This window comes from Pristiophorus japonicus, chromosome 17 (genome assembly GCF_044704955.1).
Source record: "Pristiophorus japonicus isolate sPriJap1 chromosome 17, sPriJap1.hap1, whole genome shotgun sequence".
NCBI classification, from domain to species: domain Eukaryota; kingdom Metazoa; phylum Chordata; class Chondrichthyes; family Pristiophoridae; genus Pristiophorus; species Pristiophorus japonicus.
In genome coordinates this window covers 29,256,849-29,270,914 of record NC_091993.1, presented here as the reverse complement: position 1 = coordinate 29,270,914, position 14,066 = coordinate 29,256,849, and the positions used below count along the sequence as shown (strand labels likewise).

The 14,066-nt window shown below is 47.0% G+C and overlaps 1 long non-coding RNA gene across 1 annotated transcript in view; it reads left to right on the top strand.

Moving 5' to 3' along the window:
• Positions 1-3,728, top strand: part of LOC139228153 (uncharacterized) — a 67,675-nt gene extending 63,947 nt beyond the window's left edge. Inside the window, exon 3 of the long non-coding RNA XR_011587508.1 lies at positions 3,171-3,728. This is a non-coding gene — a long non-coding RNA (uncharacterized lncRNA). The remainder of the gene's footprint in view (positions 1-3,170) is intronic.
• The last annotated feature ends 10,338 nt before the right edge of the window (positions 3,729-14,066 follow it).

The window sequence follows — 14,066 nt, the reverse complement described above, 5'->3', positions numbered from 1 at the left end:
TGAGAGGGCAGATGGGGCCTCAGTTTAACGTCTCAGGCGAAAGATATAGTTGCTCCTGTACAAGTGGAGCACAGTGGGAACCGAGTTAATTCTCAGCGGCAGAGAGTTCACAGTTACATCAGCACTTTTCTAACTTTATTATCCGCATCTGCTATCCAATTAGTCCCACACCCCCGCTCTTTCCCCATAGCCGTGTAAATGTTTCACCTTCAAGTATTTATCCAATTTAGAAGTTACTATTGAATCTGCTTCCCACCCATTCCAGATCATAACAACTTGCTGCGTAATAAAAACAATTGTAACTGGAATTCTACTCCAATCACCACAGCCAGTCCCTCGGAATCGAGGAAGACTTGCTTCCACTCTTAAAATGAGTCCTTCGGTGGCTGAACAGTCCAATACGAGAATCACTGTCCCTGTCACAGGTCGGGCAGATAGTCATTGAGGGAAGGGGTGGGTGGGACTGGTTTGCCGCACGCTCTTTCTGCTGCCTGCGCTTGATTTCTGCATGCTCTCGGCAACGAGACTATATAAGACGGTAAAATGCATATTTACAGTGGAAATTCAATCATGGTGAAAGGGAGAGTAAGAGCAGCTTAGAAATCTAAATGCTAGCGTGTATCTCCATAAACAACTGTTATCTACTCAGCTCCCCTCTTGTCTCCCTTTGAGCAACGGGAACGAGCTAACTGTTACCTACCGCCTGCTGAAGATCGCAGTTTGTTTGATTTAACTACACTCTTGAGGACTGATGTCTGCTCGCCTCCTTTTATAGCTCTCGATTTGCTGCCAGCCCTCGTTAGAAATTTATAACTACCGACCTCATTCCAATAAAGAACAGGCTGCCATATTCATAACTGAACCAATCGTGAAATCAGTATACCTTCGAAAATCATGAGTTCGATTTCTTCCCAAACCCAGTACCCAGGGAGATTGTAACGACAATCTTCACTGCATGTGTAAGGAAGTGGGTTGTGGTTGCAGGTGGCTCTTTCTCTTGTGTCGGATTTAAAGGGACAGCTACCAGCCAAAACAAGACGTTTTTGGCACCGGTTTTCTTGTTATTTATACTCAAAACGATTCAGGCAAGAAGTTCTGAAGCCAATGGGTGTGATGGCTTTCTCTCATCCTCGATTAAACATAAACATAATTACACGCACAGAGTTTATGCTGTGAAATTTTAGAATTCAGCCATGTGTGAAAACCATCGGCTTACTGCTAAAATTATTTCAAGCCCAGTCCCGCCCAAGATTTGAATGCTGGTTCCATATCTGGGGGGGGGGGGGCTCGGTTCCAGCATTTGTCACGGTCCTAGACAGGTCATATATAAAAATGGACAATCTTTCTCTCATCTTATCTGGTCTCCAACCTCCCTCTTCACAATTATTTTTGTCTCTCTCGCTCTCCATTTTATTGATATTACTGTCTTCATAGGCAGTACCTCGAAATCGAGGAAGACTTGCCTCTCTCTAAAAGTGAGTTCTTAGGTGACTGAACAGTCCAATATGGGAATTACAGTCTCTGTCACCGGTGGGGCAGACAGTGGTTGAAGGAAAAGGTGGGTGAGGAGTCTGGTTTGCTGCACACTCCTTCCGCTACCTGCGCTTGATTTCTGCATGCTCTCGGCGACGAGACTCGAGGTGCTCAGCACTCTCCCAGATGCTCTTCCTCCACTTAGGGTGGTCTTTGGCCAGGGATTCCAGGTGTTGGTGGGAATGTTGCATTTTATCAAGGAGGCTTTGAGGGTGTCCTTCAAACATTTCCTCTGTCCACCTGGGGCTTGCTTGCCGTGTAGGAGTTCCAAGTAGAGCACTTGCTTTGGGAATCTCGTGTTAAGCATGTGAACAATGTAACCCGCCCAACGAAACTGATCGAATATGATCAATGCTTCGATACTGGGGATGTTGGCCTGATCGAGGACATTAATGTTGGTGCGTCTGTCCTCCCAAAAGATTTGCAGGATCTTGCGGTGACATCATTGGTGGTATTTCTTCAGTGATTTGAGGTGTGTACTGCATATGGTCCACGTCTCTAAGCCATGCAGGAGAGCGGGTATCACTACAGCCCTGTAGACCATGAGCTGTACTACAGTCATTGATAGCACCTTTAAAGTAGTAAAATGTCCCAATTTCCCTCCCCATCTCAGAAATGCATCTTCCTACACATTCTTCCTCTTCGTAACATTCTCATCAAGTTAAAGTCTAGGCTCATTTCACCACTCAAACTCATTCTTCCTCAGTACTGTGGAACACCTTACTTCCCTCAGTATTCCATTTTCCCTACAATTTATAGGCATTACACTAGTTCTTAATTAAACTTCTTTGGCTAATTTGGCTTCTTCAGCAGCACCTCCCAAACCCACAAGCTCTACCACCTAGAAGGACAAGGGCAGCAGGCACTTGGGAACACCACCACCTCCACGTTCCCCTCCCAGTCACACACCATCCTGACTTGGAAATATATCGGCCATTCCTTCATCATCACTGGGTCACAATTCTGGAACTCCCTCCCTAGCAGCATTGTGGGAGCACCTTCACCACACGGACTGCAGCGGTTCAAGAAGGTGGCTTACCACCACCTTCTCAAGGATGATTAGGGATGGGCAATAAATGCTGACCTTGCCAGTGATGCCCAAATCCCGTGAATGAATTAAAGAACCATCCTTTTTCACTTCAACTCTTTCCAACCTCTATGGTCTGCTGCTCTGGTGAGCATCAACCCTTCACCTAGGTATCTCAATATGGTAAATAAATCATGAGGGGTCTGGACTCTGTAGATAGAGAGAAACTGTTCGCATTGGCAGAAGGGTCGAGGACCAGAGGAATCAGATTTAAGGTGATTGGCAGAAGAGCCAAAGGCGACATAATGAATTCATTTTTTACGCAGCGAGTGGTGAGGATCTGAAATGTGCTGCCTGAAAGAGTGGTGGAGGCAGACTGAATCGCGGCTTTCAAAAGGGAATTGGATAAGTACCTGAAGGAAAACAAATAGCCAGGCTACGGGGAAAGGGCGGGGGAGTGGGACTGGCTGAGGTGCTCTTGCAGAGAGCCGGCACGGGCTTGACGGGCCGAATGGTCTCCTTCTGTGCTGTAACCGTTCTATGATTCTACAATTCTATGAAATTATAAACCTAGGAGAAAAATGTTAAAGCTTTTCCTTTCCTCCTGCAGTTTTTCGGTCTGGACTGAGGGGGTCTGAATTCCACACATGGCAGAAAGCTTTGGACGCAGTGGAAATTGCAAGAGAGTTTAAAACACATTTCGTCACCGAATAATTGGCTGGATTAACGATTCTTGACTCTGCAGGAAACATTTCTTTTGGCTAAATAAACAAGAGGTCAGAAGATTCAATCTGGTGGAAAAACGGATCATTGCCCAAGGAGCTGCGTTTCTGGCTAAAATTGCAATTTGCCACCTGGTGAAGTGAAGACGGAGAATGTACAGCCATCTCGCAGAGAGTGTGCCAACCCAATACTACTGATATCACAGGAACACCAAGCAAAATGAATTCCACTTTCTGTGTTGCTCTTGAACGGAAATCATATGCAGTGTGAAAATGTTAAACCAAGTCCATTTAGACATTATACTCCTTTGGACCAATCGAATCTTTGTGGCTGGCCAGATGGCGTGCTTGAGTGTGATTATTGCACTTAGATCATGTTTTGGGTAACGTTCTGCTCTGTTGCTACGGTAAATATTTCTTTTTAAATGTTGGATCAAATAGTTTCAAACCAGTTTAAAAGTTCCAGCCAACCTCTGGGTAAGGTCAGAGGAAGACATTTTTTTTACTTCTTTTATTTATTAAATATCAATCATTTCTGTTTTGGTTTGAGAGTTCTTTTGGTGTCTCTGCCAACATTTCTTCCTCACTCAAAGCAGACCAGCGTGGGATCTCTGTGCGCAAAATGGTTGTCACATTTGCCTACATTCCAACAGTAATTCCACTTTAAAGCAATTTGCTGTATGTCAGGCACTTGGGAATAGTTGGGGGAAATGGAGTCAGGTGTTGGGTAAATGTAAGTTTTTGCTATGGATCATGGATGCTGATTGGTGCAGTGGGTTAGGATCTTTTCTTTAGTCTCTAAATGAAAGACTTGCATTTATTTCATGTCTTTCACAACCTCAGGACATCCCAAAGCGAAAAACTATTGAAGTGCAGTCACTGTTGTAATGTCGGAATTGCAACACAGCAAGCTCCCACAAACAGTAATGTGATAATGACCAGATAAACTGTTTTTGTTGTTGACTGAGGGATAAATACTGTGCAGGACACCAGGGATAACTCACCTGCTCTTCTTTGAAATAGTGCCGTGGGATCTTTTACATCCACCTGAGAGAGCAGGCGAGGCCTCAGTTGAACGTCTCATCTGAAAGACGGCACCTCCAACAGTGTGGCATTCTCTCAGCACTGCACTGGGAGTGTCAGCCTGGATTTTTGTTCACAAGCCCCTGGAGTGGGACTTGAACCCACAACCTTCTGACTCAGAGGCAAGAGAGTGCCACCCACTGAGCCACAGCTGACACCAATAGGACTGGGATTGGAATCTAGCCCAGAATGGGGAGATGAAAACCCTTTCTCTGCTGGCCACAGGCGCTACAAACAAATATTAGTTTACATAATTTCAACCTAATGCTAACTGAGTGCAACAACTTCATCTAAAACCTGACTGCAAATATCCTTGTGAATAATGTTTGACTCAATTGTGTGCAGAACATGTTGAAGTAAGTGGGTGAAGGAATAGTGGTTGAAAGGTACGGGAACAGGACGGGTAAATGTGCTGGGGTACTGCTTACAGTTTTGGTCTCTGCATTGAAGGAAAGATATACTTGCATTGGAGGCTGTTCAGCGAAGGTTCACTAGGTTGATTCCAGAGATGAGGAGGTTGACTTATGAGGAAAGGTTGAGTAGGTTGGGCCTATACTCTGGAGTTCAGAAGAATGAGAGGTGATCTTATCGAAACATATAAAATAATGAGGGGGCTCGACAAGGTGGATGCAGAGAGGATATTTCCACTCATAGGGGAGACTAGAACTAGAGGACATAGTCTTAGAATAAGGGGCGCCCATTTAAAACTGAGATGAGGAGGAATTTCTTCTCTCAGAGGGTTGTAAATCTGTGGAATTCACTACCCCCGAGATCTGTGGAGGCTGGGTCATTGAATATATTTAAGGCGGAGATAGACAGATTTTTGAGCGATAGGGGAGTAAAGGATTATGGGGAGCAGGCAGGGAAGTGGAGCTGAGTCCATGATCAGATCAGCCATGATCTTATTAAATGGCAGAGCAAGCTCGAGGGGCCAGGTGGCCGACTCCTGCTCCTATTTCTTATGTCCTAATGCTTACGTGAAGGACAAATGGTAGCATGGACTGATTATGCCGAATGGCCTGTTTCTGTATTGTAATCTCTATGGGTTGCATTCTCGGTCTTTTGCTGTCCCCGTTGGCAGCCACGAGGGGCAGCAATGGCGGCAGTAAGCACTTCCGGGCGGGCGGCCAGCTTCCAGCGCCCCGCCGGGAAATTCGGTGCCAGTTTGGAGGGGGATTCGGAGCATTACCGTCAGGAAATGGTGATCAGGTGTGTAATGCCCCTGGTTGCGACACCGGCTCAACTTTTGGCTGCCGCCTGATCTGTATGCCCCGTAGAGCGCCCCCTGCTGGGACCGCCTGTGAAAGCGGGCGGTCCGAGCTGTATCCGGAGCAGTGAGATAAGTAATGTTGACCTCAGGTTTTTGTTTTTGTGACGTATGTTGTGCTGGCGTGGGCTATGTATTGGGAATGTTCTGGTGGGTTTTTTTCACGTTTCTCCCAGCCCCCCCAGACCTCTCTCAAAGCGCTCCCATGCCAGCTGTTTAGCTCGGGATTGGCGCTTGCTCAGCCGGCCTAGTGCCCTGAGAGAGGTGAACACCTCCCTTCACACACTCCAGGCCCAGCTGATGAATTTTGCTGACTGAGATGCAAACTGTTCCCGGGCGCAAACTTTACCACCCTGCCGCCATTACTACCCCGAAATGACCAGAACCGAAAACCCAGCCCATAATAATCGTCTCATCCTCTACTCTTTGCAACTGTGGCGGACTCCCACAACATGATAGGCCTTGGCCCCTTCATCGTGGTCAAGAAACGTTCATGTCAATGAGCTCAAGCTGCAGGAGGCCTTTGTTGGAGACCAGGCTTTCTGCCTCACCTTAAAAGGATGCGGAGGCCAAGCAAGGGGAGGGGGATAAACATCTGAGAAAGACTTGCTGAAAACAGGAGAAAAAACACAATCCAACTTACGTATTTCTAGGAATATTCTCTAAACTCACAGGAATGTTCTGTATTTGCAAATAGGCTAAACTAAGAAATGGCTCGATGGAAATCAGAATATTTCTGTTTTGTCTTTGGGAAATGTCTTTTGTCTCAGGAGCTTAACTCCTGGCAAAATTTCCAGCTAGATTTTAATTGTGTGCGGTAATTTCATTTTTCCTATTTGAGTTATAAACAGTGTCAAAGCGAAAACATGGTGAGCTTGTGATTCTGCTTTCTAATCTAAAGGAACGCGCATTCACATTACACAATAATTGAGGGACTGCCGGGAGTTTTAAAGTGTATCTTGGCAAAGGCAGCGAGGTCAAGAGAATGTCTTTGAAAATATATGGGGCCGATGGCACTGTGACTGACAGGCCATTCGGTCAATGCTGAAATCCTTCAAATTAAGTAGCTATGACTTGGGTGAAACAATAACTCCTTGGATACGAAGATTCCAAAGTAACTATCATGAAAATGAAAATTTTTTTCCAGCGCTTTCTGTTCTGGAAAAGTCAGCAAGTGACAAACTATATTATTGCAGGGTGACTACCTTGTGAGAGGGAACAGGGAGGCCAAGCTGCTGGTGTGGGACATGACTCTTACCTCATCCGACCGTAGATGGTCTTCGTCAGGTGACTGGCAGGGAGCTCCCCCGATCACTTAGTGGCTAAATACATAGCTCATAAAAGATTGAAAAAACTTGCATTTATATAGGGCCTTTCACAACCTTAAGACGTCCCAAAACATTTTACAGCCAATGAAGTGCTTTTGGAGCGTAGTCACTGTTGTAATGCAGGAAAGGTGGTAGCTAATTAGCACGCGTCAAGCTCCCACAAACAGCAATATGATAATGACCAGATCATCTGTTTCGTTTTAGTGATGCTGGTTGAGGAATAAATATTGGCCCCAAGACACGGGGGAGAACTCCCTCGTTCTTCTTCGAAATAGTGGCCGTGGGATCTTTTCCATCATCATCGGCAGTCCCTCGAAATCGAGGAAGACTTGCTTCCATTCCAAAAGTGAGTTCTCAGGTGACTGAACAGTCCAATATGGGAATTACAGTCCCTGTCACAGGTGGGACAGACAGTGGTTGAGGGAAGGGGTGGGTGGGGCTGGTTTGCCACACGTTCCTTCCGCTGCCTGCGCTTGTTTTCTGCATGCTCTCGGTGACGAGACTCGAGGTGCTTAGCGCCCTCCCGGATGCACTTCCTCCACTTAGGGTGGTCTTTGGCCAAGGACTCCCAGGTGTCGGTGGGGATGTTGCATTTTATCAAGGAGGCTTTGAGGGATCTTTTAGATCGACCAGAGAGGGCAGACGGGGCCTCGGTTTAACGTCTCATCTGAAAGTCGGCACCTCCGACAGTGCAGCGCTCCCACAGTACTGCATTGGACCATTTTTGGTGCCTAGATTTAGTGCTCAAGTCCATGACCTCCTCCAGCCCTACAACCCTCTGAGATCTCTGTGCTCTCTCTCATGCCCCCAATTTTAATCACTCCACCATTGGTGACCATGCTTTCAGCTGCTTAACCTCTGGAACTCCCTCCCTAAACCGCTCCGCCTCTCGTTCCTTTTTTAAGATGCTCCATAAAACCTACTTCTTTAACCAGGCTTTTGGTCACCTGTCCTAATATCTTCTTATGTGGTTCGGTGTCGAATTTTTTGTCTCACGACACTCCTGTGAGGCGCCTTGGGACGTTCACTGTGTTAAAGGCGCCATATAAATCCAAGTTGTTGTTGTTGTTGGATTGTCGTAAAACCCCAACTGGTTCACTAGTGTCCTTTAGGGAAGGAAACCTGCCGTCCTTATCCGGTTCGGGTTACATGCGACTCCAGTCCCGTCCCAAAGTTGTTGCCTCTTAACTGCCCTCTGAAGTGGCCGAGCGAGCCACTCAGCTGTACAGGGCGACTAGGGATGGTTCATAAATGCTCGCCTTGCCAGCGACACCTACAGCACTGTCATGTATGTATGCTTGGGTTTACTAGCCACCAGGTGGCGCCACTGTCGGAGGTCATTGGGCTCTGTGCACGTGTGTGCAGCCCAGGTATAAAAGGCCAGCCATCTTGTCATGGAATCACTTTGGGCCCTAATAAAGTAGAGCCAGGTTTGTACCTGTTCGGAGTTTACAGTATTCAGTCTATTGAGTTACTGCATAAACAACATTTGGCGACGAGGTAACAAGAACCTTCACATGCAAAAATGTGCACAATTGGAATTCTGGAGTGATTCGTGGAGGGAGAAGGTTGGACAGACTTTGTAGCCCGCTTGAACCAGTACTTCGTGGTCAACAAAATGGAGAAAGAGGCAGACGCAGTTCGGCTCTGGGCGGTCCTCCTCACGGTTTGCGGTCCAAAAATCTATGGATTCATAAAGAATCTCCTCTCGCCCTTAAGTCCAATGGACAAGGACTATGAAACATTGTGTGCTCTGGTACGTGACCATCTCAAACCAGATGAAGGCATCATCATCACAAGATATTGATTATATACGCACGTTCGTTCTGAGGGACAGGATGTATCAGAATTCATTGCCGACCTAAGACGTCTAGCTGGACCGTGTAAGTTTGAAACTGCGTTGGCAGACATGCTGCGGGACTTCTTTGTAATCGGGGTGATCCTGTGTAAGCTACTGGCGACAGAGATGCTGGGCCATCACGATTGCCCAGGCATACATGATGACGGACAAAAGCTTAAAGTAGATACCATTGAAAAATCGGAACTCGGTAAGTACTGTAAACAAGATAGTATCGTCATTTGGCAGAGCTGCACATGGCAGGGCCTACCCGACTGCGTACGCGAAACCTGCGGCTGCTCAAAGTCCGCCAACGGGAATGAATCCGATATCACCATGTTGGCGTTGTGGGGTAAATCATTGGCATCATCAGTGTCAGTTTAAACAGTATATTTGTAAAGGCTGTTTGAGAGTGGGGCATCTCCAGTGCATGTGTTTACAACTGAGCAAGCATGCTGCGACACACCATGTGGAGGATGATGACCAGTCTAGCGCGGATCCGGATATGCAATCCGAGATACCAAAGGAGGAAGTGTATGGACTGTATTCATTCCTAACAAAGAGCCAACCAATAATGATTAATGTAAAACTTAATGGTGTGCCGGCATCGATGGAATTGAACACGGGTGCGAGTCAATCAATAATGAGCCAGAGGACATTCGACATGCTGTGGGATACTAAGGCAATGAGGCCTAAGCTGAGTCTAGTCAATGCCAAGTTGCGTACGTACACTAAAGAACTCATAACGCTGATTGGCAGTGCAGTAATCAAAGGTGTCGTATGATGGTGCGGTTCGCGATTTACCTTTATGGATTGTCCCAGGCAATGGTCCAACGCTGTTTGACAGGAATTGGCTAGAAAAAATCAAATGGAACTGGAACGAGATCAAAGCGTTGTCGGAGGAGGAGGAGACTCCATGTGCTCAAGTGCTGAGCAAGTTCCCCTCGCTGTTTGAACCGGGCATCGGCAATTTCACGGGAGCCAAGGTGCAGATCCACGTGGACTCGGATGCAAGACCCGTCCATCATAAAGCTCGGGCAGTTCCGTACATGATGAGAGAGAAGGTCGAAATCGAACCGGACAGACTCCAGCGTGAAGGGATCATATCACCGGTTGAATTTAACGAATGGGCCAGCCCCATTGTTCCCGTGTTGAAAAGTGATGGCACTGTCAGGACTTGTGGAGACTACAAGGTTACAATCAACCGAGTTTCGAAACAGGATCAATACCCGTTACCGAAGGCTGATGACCTGTTTGCAACGCTAGCCGGGGGGAAGTCCTTCACAAAACTGGATCTGACGTTGGCCTACGTGACACAGGAGCTGGTTGACACATCGAATAAACTTATGTGCATCAACATTGATAAAGGACTGTTTATTTACAACAGGTGCCCTTTTGGAATTCACATGGCTGCAGCCATACTTCAGAGGAACATGGAGAGTCTACTGAAGTCCGTCCCCAGAACCGTCGTGTTCCAAGTTGACATACTGGTCACAGGCCGTGACTCCACTGAACATCTGAACAACCTGGAAGAGGTTCTACATTGTCTGGATAAAGTGGGACTCAGACTGAAATGCTTGAAGTGCATCTTCGTGGCACCGGAAGTCGAATTCCTAGGGAGGAAAATTGCTGCTGATGGTATCAGGCCTACGGACTCGAAACCAAGGTCATCAAAAATGCACCCAAGCCTCAGAATGTGACGGAGCTGCGTTAGTTCCTGGGTCTACTCAACTACTTCGGTAATTTCCTACCTAGATTGAGCACCTTTTTAGAACCACTGCACATGCTGCTAAGAAAAGGCAACAACTGGGTTTGGGGTGCATCTCAAGATAGAGCTTTTGAGAAAGCTACTAATCTGCTTTGCTCTAACTAGCTGCTGGTACATTATGATCCGTGTAAGCGTCTAGTATTGGCCTGTGATGCTTCGTCATATGGAGTTGGTTGCATGCTCCTTCAAGCTAATGAGTCAGGCAAACTACAACCTGTTGCATATGCTTCAAAAAGTTTGTCAAAGGCGGAAAGAGCCTACAGCATGGTAGAGAAAGAAGCACTAGCCTCTGTGTATGGGGTTAAAAAGATGCATCAGTACCTGTTTGATTTTCGGTTTGAACTGGAAACAAATCACAAGCCACTCATTTAATTGTTTTCGGAAAACAAAGGTATCAATACCAATGCATCGTCCCGCATCCAGAGGTGGGCGCTGACATTATCTGCCTATGATTATGTCATTCACCATAGACCTGGCACTGAGAATTGTGCCGATGCATTGAGCCGTCTGCCGTTGCCCACACCAGAGGTGGAAACGCCAAAGCTGGCAGACCTACTGTTAGTCATGGATGCTTTTGAAAGTGAAGGAATCCCTGTCACGGCCCAACAAGTTAAGACCTTGATCAGCCAGGACCCAATATTATTGGTTGTGAAATGTATCCTTAGTGGTGATTGGTCTGCCATACTCAAGCAAATGTGTGAGGAGACCAAACCTTACATCCGTCGCAAAGTCGAACTATCCATTCAATCAGATTGTATACTGTAGGATAATTGTGTTGTTATGCCCAAGAAAGGCAGAGAGAAAGTTGTGCATGATCTACATAGCACGCATCCCGGTATTGTCATGATGAAAGCCATTGCCAGGTCTCATGTATGGTGGCCTGGAATTGACTCTGATCTCGAACCATGTGTACATCAGTACAACACTTGCATGCAGCTTAGTAAAGCACCAGCGGAATCGCCGCTGAGTCTGTGTTCATGACCATCTAAACCATGGTCCAGGATCCACATAGATTTTGCAGGTCCCTTCCTGGGAAAGATGTTCTTAGTTGTGGTGGATGCTTATTCCAAGTGGATAGAGTGTTCAATCATGTCATCCAGCACATCCACAGCTACCGTTGAGAGCGTTCGTGTCATGTTTGCTACGCATGGTCTGCCTGACATTGTTGTAAGCGACAACAGATCTTGCTTCACCTGTATGGAGTTTCAAGAGTTCATGAAACTCAATGGTATCAAACATGTGAGGTCAGCACCATTCAAACCCGCATTCAATGGACAAGCAGAGCATGCGGTCCAAACCATCAAGCAGAGTATGAAACGTGTAACTCAAGGTTCACTGCAAACTCGCTTGTCACGCATATTGCTTAGTTACAGGACAAGACCCCATACGCTTACCGGGGTCTCCCCTGCTGAACTATTGATGAAGAGAGGTCTCAAGATCAGGCTCTCTCTTGTCCACCCTGACTTGAATAATCGTGTCGAATACAGACGTCAAAGTCAGCAAGGGTATCATGATCGTGCTACTGTGTCACGTGACATTTCTATCAATGATCCTGTGTATGTATTGAATTATGGTCAAGGTCCCAAATGGATCACCGGTACTGTTATGTTTATCGTTAAAATCAAGAATGGGCAGACATGCAGGAAACATGTTGATCAGATAAAGCTGCGGCACACGGATGAACCGGAACAGTCTGAGGAAGACACAATCAGTGACCAACCAACCTACCCTCAGTCATCAGAGGACTCCGCTGTCATCAAGAATCTGGACTTTCAATCCGGACGTGGTCATTGCCACTCTCATCAGATCGGCTACCCAGCCCCCAGTCATAACAGACTTTGAACGCTCGCCCAAGGCTGGCATTGAACTGAGGCGTTCAACTCAGGAGCGGAAAGCCCTGGACTGTCTCAATTTGTAAAAAGACCATTACTAATATCTTAAAGGGGGATATTGTTATGTATGCTTGGGTTTACTAGCCACCAGGTGGCGCCACTGTCGGAGGTCATTGGGCTGTGCGCACGTGTATGCGGGCCAGGTATAAAAGGCCAGCCATCTTGTAATGTAATAACTTTGGGCCCTAATAAAGTAGAGCCAGGTTTGTACCTGTTCGGAGTTTACAGTATTCAGTCTATTGAGTTATTGCATACACAAGAATCCCGAGAATGAATTGATAAAAAAGAACCCTTCAGTGTCAGCTGTGGCTCAGTGGATAGCACACTCGCTTGAGTCAGAAGGCTGTCGGTTCAAGTCCCACTTCAGCGACTTGACCACGTACAAAATCGAAGCTGATACTCCCAGTGCAGTACTGAGAGAGTGCTGCATTGCTGGAGGTGCTGTCTTTCAGATGAGACGTTAAACCGAGGCCCTGTCTGCTCTCTCAGGTGGAAGTAAAAGATCCCACGGCACTATTTCGAAGAAGAGCAGGAGGAGTTATCCCCAGTGTCCTGGGGCCAATATTTATCCCTCAATCAACATAACAAAAACATGATCTGGTCATTATCACATTGCCGTGTGTGGGAGTTTGCTGTGCGCACATGGGCTGCTGCATTTCCTACATTACAACAGTGACTACACTCCAACAAGTACTTCATTGGCTTTGAGACATCCAGTGGTCATGAAAGGTGCTATATAAATGCAAGTCTTTCAGGTTTCAACAGGCCTGAGCACTTGTCCAGTACACGCTGTGCCTGACTGTTGACTGAGGGCAGGGTCAGGTTTGGCTGTGGCCCTCCAAAGGAGGAATAGCTCGTTTGCTTGGCTCATACACGAAGCCCATGGGGAGCCATGACCCCAGCAAGGGTTAGTGCCATCAAGAGAGATGGGGGGACAAAATTTAGATGAAAAGGCATCTGGAAACATGAGTGAGTTGGGATATGGACGATGCTGCTGCTGATTCCTTGGCTCTTCAAAGAACATCATCATTATCATCATAGGCAGTCCCTCAAAATCGAGGAAGACTTGCTTCCACTCTAAAAGTGAGTTCTCAGGTGACTGAACAGTCCAATACGGGAATTACAGTCTCTGCCACAGATGGGACAGACAGTGGTTGGAGGAAAGGGTGGGTGGGGAGTCTGGTTTGCCGCACGCTCCTTCCGCTGCCTGCGCTTGCTTTCTGCACGCTCTTACGGAGACATCGATGGTGGTATTTCTCCAGCGATTTGAGGTGTCTGCTGTATATGGTCCACGTCTCTGAGCCATACAAGAGGACGGGTATCACTACAACCCTGTAGACCATAAGCTTGGTGCCAGATTTGAGGGCCTGATCTTCGAACATTCCCTTCCTCAGATGACCGAGGACTGCGCTGGCACACTGGAGGCGGTGTTGAACCTCGCCGTCAATGTCTGCCATTGCTGATAATAGGCTCCCGAGGTATGGAAAGTGGTCCACGTTGTCCAAGGCCGCACCGTGGATCTTGATGACTGGGGGGGCAGTGCTGTGTGGCGGGGTCAGGTTGGTGGAGGACCTTTGTCTTACAGATGTTTAGTGTAAGGCCTATGCTT